Here is a 20177-nt window from a genome sequence, read left to right as displayed (position 1 = left end):
GTCACCAAGCTATGCAACATATCTCAAAACTTATTCCTTCTATCAATGTGAAACTTTGTACTCTATGATCAATAGATCTCTCTTCCCACCCTTCTTATGCTCCACCCCCAACCTCTGGTTTCTATTCTGTACTTCCCTGAAAAAAACATTTTAAGATTCCACATATATAAGTGAAATATGATATTTGTCTTTCTGTGTTTAGCTTATTTCACTCAGCATGATGTTCTTTCCTTGTTTTTAGCGCTGAATAGTATTCCATTGAGTATATGTAGCACTTTTTCAAAAATTCATTCATCCATTTATGGAGACTTAGTTTGATTCAATATCTTGGCTAATGTGAATACTGCTGCAATCAGCACAGGAGTACAAATATCCCTATGACATATTGATTTCAATCTTTTGGTGTGAACATCAGCTCCATGTTAAGTAGCTCATCAATATACTCACTCTGCCAATGGACAAGTCCAGAAAGGTCATCTCAACATTTTGAGAAGAAAACATTGCAGTACTGCGTGACCACATTTTGTTTGTTAAGTGCATATTTAAAGATTGTTGGTTTTAGTAGTGTAGGGACATATTTTGGAGGGCCTGAGGCATTCTTTTTCTAAACCCATCTTCTGTGCTAACATGTGGTAGAAATAAAGGTTATTGGGAGTCTCCTAGCATTCAGGGAAAACTTTTAAACATATTCCACCAGGTTCAGACTAGCCAGAAGTTGAGCTCTTTTAGATTGGTAAAGGCATCTCTCTGAAAATCTTTTCCTTCAATTACCAAAACACTTAGGCCAAGAACTTCCTGGAAGCTGGGATCAGTAATAAAACAGAACTCAGAATAACTCTCCAGGATATAGATGTGGGGATAGCAAGGTCAGGGTCAGAAACAAGCAAAGGGAAGGCACCAACCTCTAAATCCATCTCCTAATGGAGGGTACTCTAACCCTGAGCAACAGCTTGCCTGGCGCTCCTGTCTGGGGAGAAGGGATTGTCCTGTGTTCTAGCATCCCTGGGTCCTGGTGTCCCTGGATGAGCCTTATCTGCCTTATGTATGGTAAATGTCAGGGCATTGATTTCAACCATTGCTGGTCTTGGGTCACTCTGAGGGGTTGGATCCTGTTGGTGACTTTTAACTCAGGGGACATAGGCCCTTTCTTTCTGTCTGCCTTTTCTCTGTCTCAGCCCCCTTTCTTCCATTTATTTTCTCTGTTCATGTTTCAGTTTTAGTCAGCTTTTTCATTGCTATGACCAAAAGCCCTGACAAGAACAGGAGGAAAAGTTTATTTGGCTCACAGCTTCAGAAGTCTCAGTCCATATCTCTGGGCCTGAGATGAGACAGAACTTCATGGCCAAAGGGTATGGCAGAGCAAAGCAGCTCAGGACATGGCAATCAGGAAGCAGAAAGAGTTCTACTCACCAGTAACAAAAACTATACCCCAAAAGAACACCTTCTCCACCCACATCCTACCTGTCTACAGTTTCTACCCAGTTAATCCATATTAATGGATTAAGCTACTCTTACAGTCTAAACATTTTGCCTCTGAATGTTCTTACATTGTCTTTCACATGAGCTTTTGGGAAACACCACATATCCAAACCATAATGATCTCCTTTCTCATCAGTCCCATCTTCTCTCTCCTTTTCCTTCCTCCCTATCTTCCTTCTTCCTTTCCTCCCGACTTTACTCTCACTCATGTCCACCCTGCTTCCTCTTCACACACACATCTTTACAAATCTCTCTCCCTGTATCCCTTCTGCCTTTCTGGTCATCGAGTACCTTGGAGTGGTTGTTGGGTTATTAGACTAAAACAGCAACCTGGAAATGTAAACCTGGGGTTCTTGGAGCAGGAATAAGAATAAAACAAAGGTTCAGATCAATAGATGTCAAGCTGCAGACATTTCAGGTACAACCAACCTTTCTAATCTGGGAAGAAAGGTCCAAAGCCTCTTTTGTACTCAAGCCCCTGTGTCAGTGCACCTTAAGACAAACAAGAAACCAAGAATCTCTGTGAAATCAAATTTTTTTTGATATCTTTTACCCTGGAGTACCTTGGCCAAGGTGCGTAAAATGATGCAGGCCTGCAGTTATGGAGATGGCTGCTAGGGGAGGCAGCAATGAGTGCAGATTTAGGACATTAACCCAGAGTGTATAACTAAGAACAAATCATATGTATGTATTATTGTTTTCTCTTTGAGAAAGATCTAACTCTTTATCAAAGCAATGGAAAATACCATCCAATGACTCTGAAATATGAGGTCTTGCTATTAGATTTAGAATAAGAGAGACAATGACAAATCCAAACTGCATCTTTTCTCATATTAAACTTGAACTGATTTCAAATGTCGCATATGCTAAGGTTGGTCTTGGAGTGATGTTAGGAAGAAACAATGCTTTTAGGGGTTCCTGGGTCCTTAGCTCAACTGCTTGCTTCTCTGTATGGAGCCTTGAAATTGGTTATTTAAGAAGTCTTTTAACTACATATTCACTGGCTATTCCAGATAGAATAAGTTAACTTCACTTTTCAAACTTAAGAACTTGCAATGCTACCGACCTCTCTTACTTCATTTTTTTCTCATTCAAATATAAAGACCTTTCTTTATACATTAGGTCAAAGCTGAATTCTTGTGTATCATCTTCTGAGAAAGATTTCTTAAAACCTAAGATTGTATACCCAATTTCCTCCCACCTGATTTTGATGACTCTTTTCCTTTTTATTCGGGAGAGGGATTCTAGGCAACTAAATCTTTACCTTCCTCCTTACCACCATTGTCAAAGTTCAGGTTTATTCTCAGTGTTTTTCACTGCATTAAATTTAAAAATGAATTACTTGTTAAAACTCTATTAATGAGACCATCCCACATGAGGCCTATAATTTTGCATTTTTTTCTTCATCTGAACATTTAAAATCCCACTTTAAGAGCACTTGAATAAGGGGCTGGGGCTGGGGCTGAGCGATAGAGTGTTTGCCTAGCATGTGCGAGGCACTGGGTTTGATCCTTGGTACCACATAAAAATAAATAAAATAAAGGTTTGTGTCTAAATACAACTGAAAATAAATAAAATAAAATAAAAATCATCTGAATAAAAGAGTTTTTAACCACTGCTTCAATAGTGATTCTCCTTCCATGGGAACAAAATTACCCAGAAGCCAATGGACAATGCAAAACGGCTCTTCTTCTGAGCCAGCTCATTTATTTGCTGGGGACAGCAAATTCTCTCATCACAACATATTTGGCTTCCTTTGTAATACTGGAATTCCTTAAGTGTCCTTGGACACGGTCCAACCCCCAAATATTAGTCATGCAGCTTGATGCTCAAACAAATCCCAAAGTTGACACTCTTAAACACATCCTTTCCTATTTGCATGGAAATTAGATTTTTAAAAACATCGAAATGAAAACAAGTTTCATAGCCCATGTCCACAAAATGCCTCTCTATCGGTAAGTGGACTGTAAACTTTGCTTCCAAATAGTGGCTTTCAATTCCATTAATTTATGATGCTTGAGATGCCAAAGCAGGAGTTACAAACTGGCATAGTCTACTGCTACTAAGGGAATGGTTCCCTTGATTCCAACTTCCCTGTGTCTGGCTTTGCTTAGGCCTGAATTGAAGCACCCTCTGGGTCTTTTACCTTGAGTATTCATTAACAAAACTGAATCAACTTTTGATTGCAAATTCATAAGACATTGCATCAATTTTTAAAAACCAGAAGGTACAAGAACCCTCACTATCTTTGGCAAGAGAGAGAAAAACTCATTACCTCCAACTCAGGCATTAGAAATGATCATATTTCATAATTCTATTCTGTCATTTTAAATTAATTTACTAGTTAATGTTTTACTAAGCATGTAATAGGTACCAGATGCTAGGGATATAGAGATAAATATAATGGTGCTTTTAATGATAGGGAGAGAGAGAGAGACATGTAAAGAAATTTGAATAGAAAGTGATTTATCCTATAAGGAATAAGTTATGTCAATGGGAACAGAGAGGCTAACTTTCCAGGACAGGGAGGACTGGCTTCCTAGACAGGGTGTCATTTTGTTGGACAAGAAGCAGCATCCTAGGAGGAAGTTGGGCCTAGGACATGTGGAAATGGGGGTTGGGTTAGATTTAAGAGGACTTCAAATGCCAAGCCAAGACATCTGGATGTCATCCTTGTCACAGGCCTCTTCTACTGCTTCCTTTGGGCTCACTGGTCACCCTTCTCTGCATTGCTCTGTGTCTCCAAAGGCTGACATTGTAGATGGACTGCCTCAGTAGGGATATATGCCTCTGGCTGCTGATTTGAGGTGACAAAGGCTCTAGCAAGGGACCAAAGGATGAAGGGAGAGACATTTATCACCCCAGATCTGTCCCTGGAGGTCAGCAGTGAACAAATTTCCCATGTCACAGATGTTGGAAGGCCACTCTCTCTGGGTGAAGGTGACTACCTTTCCTGACTCTTCAGGCCTAGGCTGGCCAAGGCTTCCAATATACTTGCCCTGGTTGCTCTGCCTTCTTTGTTGCCCTTTTAAAATTCTGCTCACATTGTTGTCACGAGTCATTTTATCAAACGTCTCCCAATATCCACCTTAGTGTATAAACCATCTATCTTCTCCCAGGACCATGAATCATAAAAATGGTAAATGAGGTCCCAGCTGTCATTTCCAGCTTTCATTTTGTGCATCATCTAGTCATCTTGAACTTGCCAGGGCAGAAGAATGACCAGATCAGATATTTATGTTCAGGAAAAGTCACCTGGATGGCAAGTGAAAAGTTTTGATGGAAGAGAAGGGCAATATGAGAAGGGGTTATTCCTGTTGTCTTGGCAACAGATATAAGTGGCTTACATCAGGGAGGGACATTGGAGATCAAGAAAGGTTCTCCAGTGGAAGAGCCACCTGGTGAATAGCATGAGTTTGAGAAGGAATAGCAAGTGCTATCTTGGGTAACTGATAGGTACTCTGTTCCTGACCTGGGGGACCCAGGAGAAAGAGCTGATGGTGAGGGGAGGAAATGATGACTTTGACATTGAATCTGTTAAGTGTGTACTGTCTGTAGGGTATCTCAGTGGATGTGTCCAGGTGACTCTTAGCTACATGTGTTTGGGTTTGTGGGAGAGCTCATGTGGCAAATGTACCTGGGTGTCATTGGAGTAATGGTGGACATGAAACTGAGGAAGCGGATGAGATAACTAAGAGAAAACATGTTGAATTGAGCACTGAAGAGCACTTGTGAATGATTTGGTGGAGCAACAGATTGGTGTACTCTTTGAGTACAGTGAGCTCATCATATGTTGAACATACCCAAATGAACACCTCCAAAGTGCATGTCATACACCTATGCCACCCGACATCAGAGCTCAGCTCTCCCACCTTCAATGTGCTCAGATACTCACTTTAGCCTGCAGTTGGGAAAGTTGCCCGACACAAGGTGTGTTCTCTAATAAAGGTTTGGACATCTCATGTAACTTAGTGAATACTGAACTGTAAGTGACAAACAGCATGGTAATATGGCTTGCCTTCACACAGTGCTGAAGTCAAAATGTCTTCAGTTGAACCATCAGAAATGGGGACCAATGTGTATCAAGCTCTCAAGAGCTGAGGATGTGGCACTCCCACACTCAGAGAGTATCCCCTTATTCCAGCCACAGGGGCTTTATGCCATCCATGTGTCCAGGAAATGTTGCTGAATCTGTCTTTCTTAATCAAAGTTGGTCATGTGTCCCAGTTTGTCCTTCTGTTGGATACAGAGATGAGTTAGGAAGACAGAGGAAGTTTAATGTGAGGTCTGAATTAACTCCAGATGTATTCTCAAAAGGGGATTAAAAAAAAAAAGATAAAATGCCTGGTATGTTTTCATAACATGGCCAGGGCCACCCACCTGGTAAATGATGGCACAGGGGATATAACCAATGTCTGCTCCCAAAGCACTGAGTCCCATATTGAAGGAGCAGAGCAGAACAGGATAGGAGAGGCAGGAATTTGGAAGAAAGGCCAAGGGCATTCAGGTAGAAGTTACTGTTGAGCAAGAGTAGAGAGGCACAGATGACTTTCCTGCTGGGGAACAGCAGATGAGTCTAGGAAGGTGGAGCCCAAGGTTACAGGGCCTCATGTGGGTCTTTGGGCCAATCACTGAAGCTTGCATTGCAGGACTGACAGCTTTGTGCTCACTCTTAGATGGACCACCTCCCCAGCAAGAGGAATGGTTCCTCCCATCCAAGTTCCACAGTCCTTTTTTGGCCTTACAGCAACCTGTAACCCCATTCTGAAGACAAGGAACCAAAGTTAGGATGGAATGTAACTTCTTCTCCTAGTGGTAGAGCCAGGACTCCAGTGCAGGCTTCTCCTGCAGTTCCCATGTCAGCTGGTAGTGTCAACAGTAAGGCAGGAGTATTTTAGGATCCTGTAAGTAGTCCACCCCTGTTAAAATGCCCCACCCATCAGCAAGGCCAGTATTTGTCTCCCTCCACTCTCTGGATCAGGAGATTTCAGATTTGCAGAGTTTAGGGGACCTGAGAGCCATGGAAAGCTTCACACCAACTTTTTTCCTGACTCTGGGCCTCTTGTATTGTTCAGAAGGTGTGTGCTGTTCTTTGGGAAGCAGTTAGCATGGTGGGGAGAGAACAGGGACTGTTTCAAGCATTGCATGAGAGTAAGTTTGCACCCAGCTGGTTCCACAGGGCAGGATGGAGGCAGACATTGTGACCCTGGTAAAGGTAATGCCCAGGGCCAGACCTCACAGTCTGCTGTGGCTCTCAGGGAAATGGGCAAACTGCAGCACTCTTAGAGGGCACAAAACCCATGCAATGGTGTAGTAGAAAGAGTCAAAGGTGTTAGGGCTGCATTGTGCCCCTGCTCCCTGTTCCATATGTTGAAGCCCAAATTTCCAGTATCTTGAAATGTGATTGTGTTTGAAGATGGAATTTACACAGGGTGCGTAAGGTAAAGTAAGACCATCAGGGTGGCCCCTAATCCAGTGACTGGTGTCCTTACAAGAACAAAGTCATCAGAGGTGACCACTCAGAGGGCTGACTACGTGAAGAGGCAACAAGAGAGTCAGCCAAGGAGTGTGGCCTCAGAGGAAACCACACTCAAGTCTTGAGCTGCCAGCCTCGTGAACTGGGAGAAAACAAATGTCCATGGCTGAAGTCGATCTGTGGTACATTGATTTGACAGCCCAAGCAATGTAATAGAGAAGGCTAATCTAACAGAGGAGGCTGTTTGAGAGCTTTTACCATTCAAATCATTAAGTTATAGTATCTGTGATTCATGCTGCTATACCTGCCTCCAATAGTCACTTTCTGCTTTTTGAATTTCTTCTTCACCCCAAAATATTAGAGGCTACCTGGATAAGAACATTTCCTATGTCTCTGTGCCCTGACACTTGCAAACAAGTAAGAAAAGCAATTAGTAAACATGTTCTGATTAGTAAGGAAGAATAACAGACAATAGATAAGTTTTTAAAAAAATTTTTTTAGATTGATGGATCTTTATTTTATTCATTTGTTTTTTTATATGCAGTGCTGTGAATTGATTCCAGTGCCTCACACATGCTAGGCAAGCACTCTACCCCTGAACCACAACCCCAGCCCACAATGGAGAGTTTTTACATGCAGCCAGGTGCCCTGTGATTTATATATAATCTCACCAATCCTCAAAATGGCCCTAAGTAGAAGCAGCCACCTATAAGGTCATTGCTACTTTTGCCCTCTATGGGCACTAAAAAGAAGTCAGGGACTATGCCCCCTGCCTCCAACCTTACAGTTTATCTTACAGTACAAGATGTGCACAAATGTAAATACAATGAGCCTTGTAAGGCAATATACCTGCCTGCAATGTGAATCGGGTTTTGTTCTCAAAAACACCTGTATAACTAACTTGCTAGAGGGAACTGAATTGTGTGGAGTAAAGTTGAATTCTGTAGTCCACAGTGAAGTCGAATTGTGTAGTTCACAGTGAAGGCCTTGATTTCAGATACCACTCAGGGACGTAGTTTTCTTGATTGTTAACACCCAGCCCAGTCTTGCTTTAGTAACTGATTAACTGTTGCTTTCACCCTGCATCCTCAACTAAACATTCCCGGGTCCTGGGCCTTGACCTGTGGCCTCACCATCCATCCTGGCTATTATCTGCAAACTCCTCCCCTAACCCCTACTGGCTGTGGTTCCTCCAGCTACACTGCAGCTTGCTCACCAGCTCTTGGATCTGTTGCCAGATGGTAGTAAGAGGCAAAAACCATTCTGAGCATGTTATGATCAAGTATAAAGGGAAGGAGTGTCCAGAGAACCCAAAACTGGAGCATTGAAAAAGAGTATTTTAGATATAAAGTGAAGACTTAAGACAGTCTAGTAGTGGCTTCTACATCTCATCTATACTATCTTTCATCCTTTTTAAAAAATATGTGTGCATACTCTCTCTGATTCATTGACTAGCCTATAAGAAGGCATCAAGACACATATCACCAGTCTAAATGAACTCAAAATAGTGCAGACTAACTTCAAGTTATACCACCCTGAGCTGAGAAAGGTGAATAAAAGTGAAAAAAATACAATAATGGAAATGAGGGGTGATAAGAAAGAACCTAGCAGGGGACATATTTTCCTGGAGAATGTAAAACAGAAGCAATGCCAGTCCTTGGAGGGTAGAAATTTCTAGTTCTTCCTGAGTCATGCTAAGGGTGACATAGAGGAGGCAGCACCTGCTGGCTGGGTAATTGAGTGATTGAATCAGGGAAAGCATAAAATGAACAATTCACACCTGGAACTAGACAACAGAGGAACCTCTGAGAAATGCCATAATATACCATAATATGCAGCTGGGCTCTTGTCAGACATTGGAGATTTTTTTAAATTATTATTTTTTGGTTGTCAATAGAATTTATTTACTTATATGTGGTGTTCAGAATCAAACCTAGTGCCTCACACATGCTAGGCAAGTGCTGTACCACTGAACTACAACCCCAGCCTGACTTTGGAGATTTTTAACCTTGACTCTGAACCCTCAATTCTTCTCGGGAAGCTCTTTGGGGCTGGACGCAAGGCTGCTCCTTGCCATAAATGTCTTCTTTAGAGACAACTCTGTGGTGAGTTGTACAGCTTGGTTTTAGAAAAATTGAGGCTGTTTGAGAGCTTGTACCATTCTTGGCATTTTCCAAATGGGGAAACAGAGGCACTGATTGAGAAAGGGGCTGTTGGAGGCCACTGCCTCTTCCAGTCTGTGCTCAGCTGCAGTCCTAGAGCTCTTAAACTTACAGACTCAGTCCCTCCTCCTTCTTGAGATAATCATGACCCATAGAGTCATGTACATTATGGGAAAAAAGGGAATTAGCACCCCATTGGCCCATAGAGGTTGCACTTTGTTGAAGGCTGGTGTTCTGAGAGCAAGGTGAAGGAATGTTTCTCACACCTACCACCCCTTCCTTGTGAGTTCATCTGAGTACAAAGACAGCAAGTTGATTTAACATCTTTTTGCAACCTTATTGAGAAAGACTTGGAGGCTTCCAGGGGGGAACATTCTGTGATGGATTGGTTACACTGACCCAAGACACAGGCTTCAGGGTGGTAGCTTGCAGGCCAAGATTTGGCATCCCATAAAGGCATGTTTGCTACCTGCTAGCCTCCAAGAGCCACTACAACCTGGGTTCTCCTCCTTTCCTCTGACATGGATGACTAATGACTGTCCTCCTGCTGTCCCTGCTAACTATCATGTGAACCCTTTCTTATTGCTGAGTTAGTCTGTGTAGGTTCTGCTTCTCCTTGATCCCTGTTTGAGTAGATGAGTAAATGCATAAGAGTGTTTGGCAAGAACTCCACATAGTAAACAATCCATATGCTATTATTTATTGTATCAGGCCACAAACATCTGTCTTTCTTAGTGACAATTGAGTGCCAGCTACATGTTAAGTACTCTATGCCTTCTCTCATTTAACTTTCCTATCCACCCTGGAAGTAAGTACAAAACTATCACTTCCCATGTTACAGATAAGAAGACTGAGACTTGAGAGGTGAAATCTTTTAGTCAAGATCAGCTAAATTGTGAATGATAAACCAAGGATTCAGCTGTGCATGGTGGTTCATGCTGTAATCCAGCAGTTTGGGAAGCTGAGGCAGGATTCAAGTTCAAAGCCAGCCTTAGCAATGGTGAGGGACTAAGCAACTCAGTAAGACTCTGTCTCTGAATAAAATATAAAATAGAGCTGGGGATGTGGTTCAATGGTTAAGTGGCCCTGAGTTCAACCCCCCAGTAACCCCTCCTACCAAAAAAAACAAACAAAAAACAAAAACAAAAACAAAAACAACCCAAGGATTTGACCCCAGTTGTATCCGGTGCAAAGCTCAGTATCTTCAACAGTTGTCATATAGGCTGTCTCCAAGTTAAACCTCCAACCCAAGTGTCCTTTTCCTCTTAGCCCTTTATAGACAGGCTAAAGGGCTGCAATACTGCCACTGGTAGGTGTCAGCCTTCATTTCCTTTCTATAGAACATTTTGTCTACCCTCTGTCTACTGGGTGCCCTTGTTCAGAGTCATGTGTCGATATCTGACAACTTTTCCCCCAAATTCTCCACCCCTATCTGGCCACAAATCTGGGACCCCAAGAATTGGCTGGAAGTGCTGCTATTCCCCATCTCCCAGCTGCCTTTGCATTTCCAGCAGGAACATTACACTTCATTACCTTTAAATGCATTTAATTGAGCATTCACTCTGCCTGGCCTCCCCCAGAACCTTTCAAAGTAGGAGAGAAAAAAAACCTCTGAGGTGTGATTCCAAGGGTGGCCTCTGGGCTGGGCCAGCCACATGGAGGGGAGGCACTGTTTACTTTAGTAGGAGTTTCCTACCTACCACCTGGTACCTGCTTAACCATCCTGATCACTGCTCAGGAAATTGCTGTGCTATGGGCTCCCTCCTCCACTTCTTGCCAACTTGATGGATAGGAATGAGGCAGTCTAGATGTAGACTTGGATGGTGCAGAGAGGGTGAGAAAAAGTGCAAATTAATGAGTTCTAATGATGGGGAACCCTGCAGGGTGGCTAAGCTCAGGCATCCTCCTTACACCTTCATCCCCCATCTCAGGAGGACACATTTACCTTGCAGCCACAGGATCACCCAACCTCTAAGCCCATTCAGGAAATAAGCTAGTAGCCTGGGTGCCAACATCTAGTCCCTCCCTACAATTCTGAGCCCTAGGATAATACCCAGTGGGCAGGTGCTGTTGACCTTGACCTGGATGTTCTCTGTATGCTGACAGGTGCTGACTGGTCTTTGGATCCCTGCTCAGCCACTAGGCACACCATGTTTTTTTCCTTCCACACTCCCCTTGGCTGGGCAAAGCAGCCTTGGAGGTAGGTTTGGCCAGAGCTTCCTACTGTCTATATAGAGCCTTTGTATAAATGAGGCAAAGGCGTCCCTTCTGGCAGATGAATGAGTCAAGGGCGCCCTCTCTGGTTGGTACAGACTCACCTGAACCCACTACTTGATGCATAGCTTGGGCACCTGAACGCTGATCCATCACTGCTTCTTACAATCATGAGGGATTCCTCAACAGCTGGGGAGTCTGGAATGAAAGCCACTGTTCCAAGATTTCCTGAGGCTAAAGTGTTCCTTTGCAGCCCTTCCCTACAGCCAGCAGCCCCTGCTCCCCTTGCAGAGGCCTCCCCTTCCCCAAGGTCCACTTCTCAGCACTTGGCTATAGCCCAGCCTCACCCGGGGCTATTTCTGGACAGGCGGGTAATAGATTTCTGTCTCCTTTTTGAGGGCCTTTTGTGTGCCCTCAAACTCAGAGCCAAAAACTCCCCGTCCAAAAAAAAAAAAAAAAAAAAAAAAAGGCATGTTTCAAGCCCCTGCCTGAGGAGGCTTGTGGAACTGGAGACCCTGGGGGTGAGCTGGCCCACAGTTTGATTTCTGGTAATTGCCCACCCTCTTCCCCGAGCCTTGCTTCACAAAGCTCGCTTGTGGGACACCAGTGAAGCATCTAATGTGTAGTATATATCGAGGCAGGGGCGCTTGCCCTGGTTTCCTGGCCTGTGATTTACGAGGTGGGCCTGCGCTGGCCTCCTCCTCCTCACCCCAACCCAGCCTTGCCAGGAGCCACAGAGCCTAGAATTCTCCCTGGTAGGAGAATTGGATCAGGCACCCTGCCTCACTGCCCCAGGAGCCAATTGTGTCTCTGTCCGCCTGTCAGAGGCTAAATGAAGTCATTATTTCCACTCTGAGTGTAAGGAAACTGAGGCACAGGTAGGTAGGAAGACTTGGGTGCCAATTAGGGGAGCTTGGGCCAGCATAAATTCTCTGAATGGGAGGCTGGTATTTCTCATACCTCAATTCATCAGAATCTCCTGGGAGGTGTCTAAAAATGATGATTTCCATCCAGAATCCTCTCTTCTAGTTATTTTAGCATATGCACTACAATATGGTTACCTATAGCATGAGATGATAGATATATTAAATACCCTGATTTGGCCATTATATATATTGTATACATCTATCAAAATGTATACATCACACTCTATAAATATGTACAATTATCATGTGTCAATGAAGCATACAATAACATTTTAAAATGCAGATTACTAGCATGTACTCTCAAGAAATTCTGAACCATGTTTGGGACCCATTGCCATAGGGGGTTGCCTTTAATTTGTATTAGAGAGTTGCTTAGGGGTCATATTGAAATGTAAGGAAGTTCCATCCCTGACCTGAACCTGGACCTAATTTTAATCTGAAGAGAAGGGGCTGAGAGTTTGATTTTCAATGGGAAATTTCCAAATATGAAAGCTGAAAGAGACTCTGAAATTTATGTAGTTCAAATTTCCTGTTTTCTGATTGAGATGGTTGAGGCTTGTAGGGAGAAGGGGTCTTGGCCAAGTCACATAATGGGATAATGGAGCCTTTCCCTGAAGATGGGAGGACAGAAGGGGTTGGGGACACCAGAGTATCTTGAGGGAATGAGAGGGAGCACAGGAAGAGCTTTTGCACCTTGGATGCATGTGGACTTGTGTTCCACCATTCTGCTTTTTAACATGACATGAACAATACCTACAGTATATAATGTTTCATGTTCAGCTTCTGTTCTTCAGTGTTATGTTGGTTGTTTTAATTTGCCTTTCCTTGATCAGGAATGAGGCTGTACCTTCTTATACATACTTAATGGCTATTTGGAACTTCTCTTTGAGAAGTGCTTGTTTAAGTCCTTAACCCAGGCACTTGTTGGGCTATCTGTCTTCTCATTGATTTGTAGGAGTTTTTCACATATGATAGATACTTGGGTATTTAGGGTATTTTCAAAGGTTCCCCACCTCTCGTTCAGACATTTCACTTTGGGATCTCTTGTCCTGACGTAAACCCATTGAGTGTGATTATTCAAGAGGCTCGCACCTCCCCAACTACTCTGAACAGCAGCTTAATAGTATGAGGTGGCTCCTCTGAACACAGAGAAGCTGGAAAACTTTGTCTCTAGTTCCCTTTCCCACCCCTTCCCTCTAGGCCTCTTTTAATTTGTTTTTTTTTTTTTTTTTTGGTAAACTGCAATTCAGATTCTGCTTCCCTGGGCCTTTTCTCAGCTGGAAAACAAAACAAAACAAAGCACTCATACACTTTTAAGATGTACTTTGACCATGTGGCTCCATACCCTTTGTTTGTTCAATAGAGAAGAGTGTTGGAAGGTGGGAGTTAGACCTCAGAAGGCCATTCCATCACTGTTCCGTGCTCAGGGTTTCCCCATTCAAGCTTTACCTCAATGATGATAGCTGCTATTTGCAGTAGGAAGGAACTGGTTCAGCTTTTTAACTGTAGGTTGAGTTGCCCTGTTCATTTCAGCTGAACACTAATCATGCCCTTTGCAGAGCCCTGACCAGGTCTTCACAAAGAGAATGTCTAGATGGCCAGAAGGAGCAGAACTTGGTGATTCCTATGGTTCACTTCCATCCCATAATATCACCCTTTAGGTCCCTAACCTGATGCCAATTACATGTTCCTCTTCACAAGGAAACAGTCTCACTCACAGATTCTACTTGGCAAAGTACCATCATAGAGCTTTGTGGGAGGCCTGAAGGCTTTGAAGGATAAAGTTTTAATGGTGGAATCACAAACGCTGTGATAGGTTAATTGAGGGAGATATTTTTTTCAATAGGGGTCAAACTTAGGGGATCCAGCTGGCTTTAAGTGAGCCAGTCAAAGGATGAGCTCCATGCTGTTCTTGGATATCTCTTCTGAGGCTGGGTATACATTACTCTCTGCTGCCTAATTGTCCCCAGAGCAGGAAACTGAAAGGTCTTGTGGAAGTTATTGCCTTGACATTTTGACTGAGCCATTTCCCCTCCAGGTGGGTGACCCAGAGCCTGTGTGTGTTGGGCACAGACCAAAAATAACGTTCACTGATTTTAAAGTCATGTCCCCCAAAGCGTTTCCTTCTGCACATCCAAGTTCTGAAAGGATATTTTTTAAAGGTTAGGCATCTCCTCCAGGAAAGGCATTTTGTTGTCTTATTTGAGCAAAGAATGCACTTAAAGCTTCCAATCAACTCTGCCAGCCTGAGCAGAAGGAAGATTTCATCTGTGAAGGTCAATCTTAAAACACTTCTAAATACTTTTTAAATTTTCTAATGAAATACGTGCTCAAGAGGGAAAATTCAAATCATATAGACAGTTTGAATAGCACTTAGTCTAAATGCTTACCTCCTATGGCAAGAACAAGCATGTCATCAGTCCCATGTCCATGGGTGCATCAGTCAGTCTAAGCTTCGTTATGATGTAGTAACAAATGTCTCCCAAATCTCAGTGGCTTGCAATTACAAAGATTTTTTTCTTGTGCAAGTCTTATTTGTCTGCTGCAGATTGCTTTTTTCTATTTCATGTCTCCTTTATTCTCCTTTATTCTGAGATCCAGGCTATGGGAGAAGCCTCTATCTGATATGTTGCTGCCTCATGATAGAAGAAAATCAGAGAACTCAGTGACACCAGGAAGTGGCTCTTCATATTTTAACACTAGAAAGGACATATGTCATTCCTTCTCACATTTCATTAACCAGTCTGATGACCAAGCCAGAGGTCAGTGTAGGGAAAGTGACTATTTTGATCAATTCCAAAGTTTTCCATTTGGGCAAATATCAGAATGTCCTGTCTCTGTAGAGTCTTTATTCCCACTACCCTGGTGACCACTTCACCCTACAGATTGTCTGAAAGCTCCTTTTTTTGCAGTCCCTCAGCTGTGTCCCCAGCATGTACTCTCATGTACTCTGTAGATGTCTTTCCGTATCAGGAGACAAAAGGTTTTTATAGCTAAATAAGTTTGTGAAACGGGTCTTTCTTTCAGTTTCTCTCAGGACCTCTCATTTAATGTGCATTGTTGGTTTTCAAGAAGAAGATAGTTATATGGACCTCTTTTTTGTTCTGTGTCAGCATTCACAATTTTAGCTGAATGTAAGAGTCACTTGATTAACTTTTAAGAAATCATGGCACCCAGGCTCCACCCCAGACCAACACATAGCATCCCTTTGGGGGGACTCTCCATGGGTATTTTTTAAGGCTCCTTTTGATATTCCAGTGGGCAATTGCATTTGGGAACCATTGCTGGGTGATGATAAATCTAGAAATTGCCTTTCCACAGACTTGGTCTAGCAGAGCAGCAGTCAGTATTTAGTAAGGGATTGCAGTTGACTTCAAGAAGATTCTTGCTCCTGCTGAGCAGACAGACTGCAGCCAGATGGGTCACGGGAGAATATTGACCCCAGAGAATGAAAGAATCAAGGTTCTGATGCTGGCAGAAGCTTCACACCATGAGCTGCTAGAATGGACGACTCACTGTCTCTACGGGGACATAGGAGGTGGCCGAGGCCTGAGCCCCACCAGGGTACATGCTATACTATCACCAGGCTTATCACTGATCTCTAGACCAAACAGGTCCATTTCTTTGGACTTTGCCTTTAGTGACCTTTTAGGTTTTTTTTTAGAACTTTGTATGATGATATTTTTTTAATATTTATTTTTAGTAGTAGTTGGACACAATACCTTTATTTTATTTATTTTATTTTATATGGTTCTGAGGATCAAACCCAGGTCCTTGCATGTGCTAGGCGAGCTCTCTACTGCTAAGCCACAACCCCAGCCCTTTAGAGCTTTTTTATAACATTAATGGTGACTTTCTGTCAATATCATCTTCATCCTGCTGGGACCCTCACAACAATGTACATATTCTCACATTTCCTGGATCATAAACCTTCTCCTAGAGGTACAACTGGTCCTTGGACCCCATTTACCCTAAAGAAAGGTTTGTCTGAAAATCTGTTGTTCTATGGACCCTCATTGCTCAGTGCATGCTCCATGCCCAGCATGTCATTAAGTGTGCGGGGGGAACTGAGGAACCCACTTAAACTGACATACTCTTCTACTTTTCAGATCATGTCTCCTGACCTTCCTTGCAAGAATAGTGAGATAGTCATCACCAAAAAGACTGATGTTAAGGAAAGCCATACCCCCACTGGTTTAAATGACCCTTTCATTGATCCCTGCAACAGCCAGGGATCTTCTGTTGAGAACCAGAATGTTTGATATAAAAGACATCTTAGCTCTCGACCAGGGTGTTTTCCCAGTGTGTGTAGAAACTGAAAGACCCGGAAGACAGAGACTGAAACTTGAGCATTCTGTGCAAACTCTCCAAATGCTCAGAAGGAGCCTAAAAAGAGTGAGGAAGGAGATAGCATAGAAACTGCCCCAGCTAGATTCTGCAACAGGTTTGATTATGGCTCATCCCCAAATGGCACAAGGAAGTGAGTGTTATCACTACGTCTCTAGGTATCTCACTGGGTCAGGGTACCATGATCAGGGTCAAATCCCTGCACCTTATGTCTCCCCTCCCACTGGATGGAGGGAAGTCATCCATTGTTCCAGCTGTCTCACAGCAGGTGGCGCTGGTATGTGCTTACCTTGGTATCCCCACAACCCAGCACCATGCCCAGACACATAGTAGATGCTCACTAAATATTGTACCACAGAGTACAGATACCCTCCTCATGTTGAAGGACTCCCTAATGATCTCAAGGCTTTGGCTGCCCATGTCTGTTTCACAGAGTTCTATTCAGATAAACCAGAGGGAAGAAGAGGGAGCTTTTAGATTCCCTTTTAACATCCAAGATGGGAATATCAGTGCAGGTTTAAAGATTAACAGCTTTACTGTGGCTACAGAGGAAATAGAAAATTAAAGCTTGTGTTTTGGGTTACAAAACGGAATTGCTTCCCTTTATGCCTCTCCATAGAAGGGAGAAACATTTCCATCATCTCAATTTATAAAAAGAAATCTTAAGGCCAAGAAGAGATAAGTGGAGTAATTTCAGAAACCCTCAATTTGGGCAGTTTCTTAAATCCCACAAGTCTGAAATTGCTGTGCATGAACTTTCCTGCAAGCATTGCACTTTCCAGAACTGGCTATTCCTCTGAGACATAAGGGAGCAGGTTGAGGGGACATGGCCTGGGGGACTGAGACAGGGCAGGGCAGGGCAGGGTAGAAGCAGAGTGTGGTGGCAACTTTGGATGCCAGGCTAAGCCCCACTCTTTCTCTCCTATGCCAATGGTTCTGGAACTCCAGTGTTCATCAGGATCACACAGGACTGTTGGAAACACGACAGCCTAGACCTTCCCCCAGCCTCTGGTTGTGAAGTGTTTGGGGAATGGGTGTGAAACAAGGTTTTTGTTCAGTAGATATAGAGTAGGGAGCTACTCAGGTATGAGAATTTGAGCAGGCAAGTGACATCATAGTGAAGGAAACCCAGCGACCTGGCTTTCAAATGCTCCAAGCACTGTAGCAGGCACTGTCAGTGTCCTGCTGTAGCTCCTCACTCTGACCTCTTTGTGCACACCTCTCAGCCATCATTGAATCCCTTTCTTGAAGGCTCTCTCTGGCCTCAGAGACACTCCATTCTTGCAACCCATAGGCCAGTCATACTGTGGAACGTGTACCTCCTGGGAGCAGCCCTGAACCAATGTCTGATGGAAGTGGGAGGGACAGACCTCAGCAACTTTGTCCTTTGGACAGGATAACTATACTATTTCTCAGAAGTCCCAGGTAGGACTGAGCTCCACTTGCCCAAAGGGACTATTTACTTGATGTGATAGTTAATTTGGGTGTCAACTTGACTGGATTAGGGGTTACCCAGATAGTTGCTAAAATATGATTTCTGGGAATGTCTATGGTAGTGTTTCAGGCACCAACCAATTGGCTAGGGGCCCAGGCAGGACAAAAAGGCAAAGGAAATGAATTCATTCCCTCACCTGGTGCTGGTCACTCTTCTCCAGCCCTTGATCATCAGAACTCTAGGTTCCTCTGGCCTTTGGACTCCAGAATTGGCACCAGTTACTCCCCAAGGTTCTCAGGCTTCAGTCTTGGAGTACAAGTTACACTATAGCCACCCCGCTGCAAGTTCTGAGATCCTTGGACTTGTTCAAAGCCATGCTGCCAACATACAAGGGTCTCCAGCCATGAGGCCTATGGTGGGGCTTCTAGCCTTCATAATCCCATGAACCAGTTCCCCCAATAACTCCCCTCATGTGTGTCTCTATTGATATCTGTTCTGTCCCTGGGGGCTCCTAGTGTACTTCCCTTACTTTGGCGTCTCCCCCTCCTTCTCTCACTGTCCACTCTGCAGTTGGTGCTTTCTGGGATCATATCCCTCAAACCTTCATCTCAAACTCTGCTTCTGGGAGAATCAGGGAAAACTGAGTTAACTTGGGTATGTGACATAAACCCCTGAGGTCCAAGGTTCTTCCTCAATAAAATAGTACCTAAGTCACAGGGGAGGTGTCACAAATGGGTGACCTGGGGATTGGATAGAGTCTTCAAATAAGTGTGATCTGGTTCCTAGGTAGTTTTAAAAAATTTATTGCTGATTCTATGACATATTCCTCCAAGGAAGAATATATCATGACCACATAAGACAAAGAATCACACAATAACTTTCCATGGATCCACCTCCCAGCTGAAGAAACAGACCAACCTCAAGACTGCTGAGCCCCTGAATGCCCCTTCCCAGACCCTCCCCTCCATCCCCAAGAGGTATTCACATGCTAAACTTTATGTTTCTCATCCCCAAGTTTTATATACAGTTTTACTTTAGACATAAAGAATATATATATTGCTTAGTTTTGCATTTTCACAAATTGAGAAATTTCACATCAAAATCTGTATTTCCAACTTCCTTAGAAAACAGAAGATTCAACATAGCTGGACCCACGTCCCCACACGGTAACAACTGCCAGTGCTGGGTCATTGGATATTAGGTGGAGCAGGGATCGCCAAGAGCCTCCGCTCCCTTCCCTCTGAATGGCATCCTTCTGTCCTGTTACCAGCCTGTTTTTTCCTGTGGACACCTTTGCTTGTGAATTTGAGCTTGTGAATTCTCATCTTGAGAACCTTTCCAGTGGGGTAATTCTTAGGATGCCCTTGGCTGAGAGAGCACACACCAGTACTAAATAAAGTCACTCCCCATTGCTGTTCCTGTGACTGACCACTGAGACATCCTGGGAGGCAGCTGGGAGGAGCCAGGAGGGCACAGCCTCTTGAGGCAGAAGAGTGCTTGTGATGAGGCCAAAGCCACCCAGATGGATAGTGGTGCCGTTTGGGACTTCTCACACGGCACCAGGGCATGAGCAGGCTGCCACTCCCCTTGGCCTCAGTGCAGGGTTCAGGGGTGAGGCTGGCCTCTGTGGAGCCTTGGGCAGCTGCTGGCTTCAGTTGGTGATGCTGTCCTCATACAGGCCCACCTGCCTCACACCCATTCCCCAAACACTCTGCAACCAGAGGCGGGCAAGGGCAGGCCAGAGAGACCTTTTGCCAGACCGTTTGCATCTGGGGCCTTCCGGATAAGGGGGACAAAGGGATGGCCCGGAGTTCCACCTCCCAGAGCAGATCCGTCTTCTCTCTGGGTACGGAGGTGGACGTTGGGGCCCATGAATTGTCGCCAGCGGATGGAGGCTTTGTTTGCCTCACTGCGTCCCCAGACCAGGGGCCGGCAGAGAGAGGGCTCTTTCCTGAGAGGCTGGACTTTCCCACAGGAACAAAGTGCGACTTGTTTGCTGGGCATGAATCTTGGCGTGGGGCGGCCCAGGCCAGGCTTGGCGCTGCCAGGCGGTGGCTCAGCGATATCAGGCAAATTCCGCCTTCCCCACAGCTGGGGCTGACAGCAGGAAGCCGCAGGGAGGCTCCAAACAAAGGCAG

The sequence above is a fragment of the Marmota marmota genome, unplaced genomic scaffold, assembly GCF_001458135.2.
Source record: "Marmota marmota marmota unplaced genomic scaffold, marMar, whole genome shotgun sequence".
In the NCBI taxonomy this organism is placed as follows: domain Eukaryota; kingdom Metazoa; phylum Chordata; class Mammalia; order Rodentia; family Sciuridae; genus Marmota; species Marmota marmota.
This window is presented reverse-complemented; position numbering follows the sequence as displayed.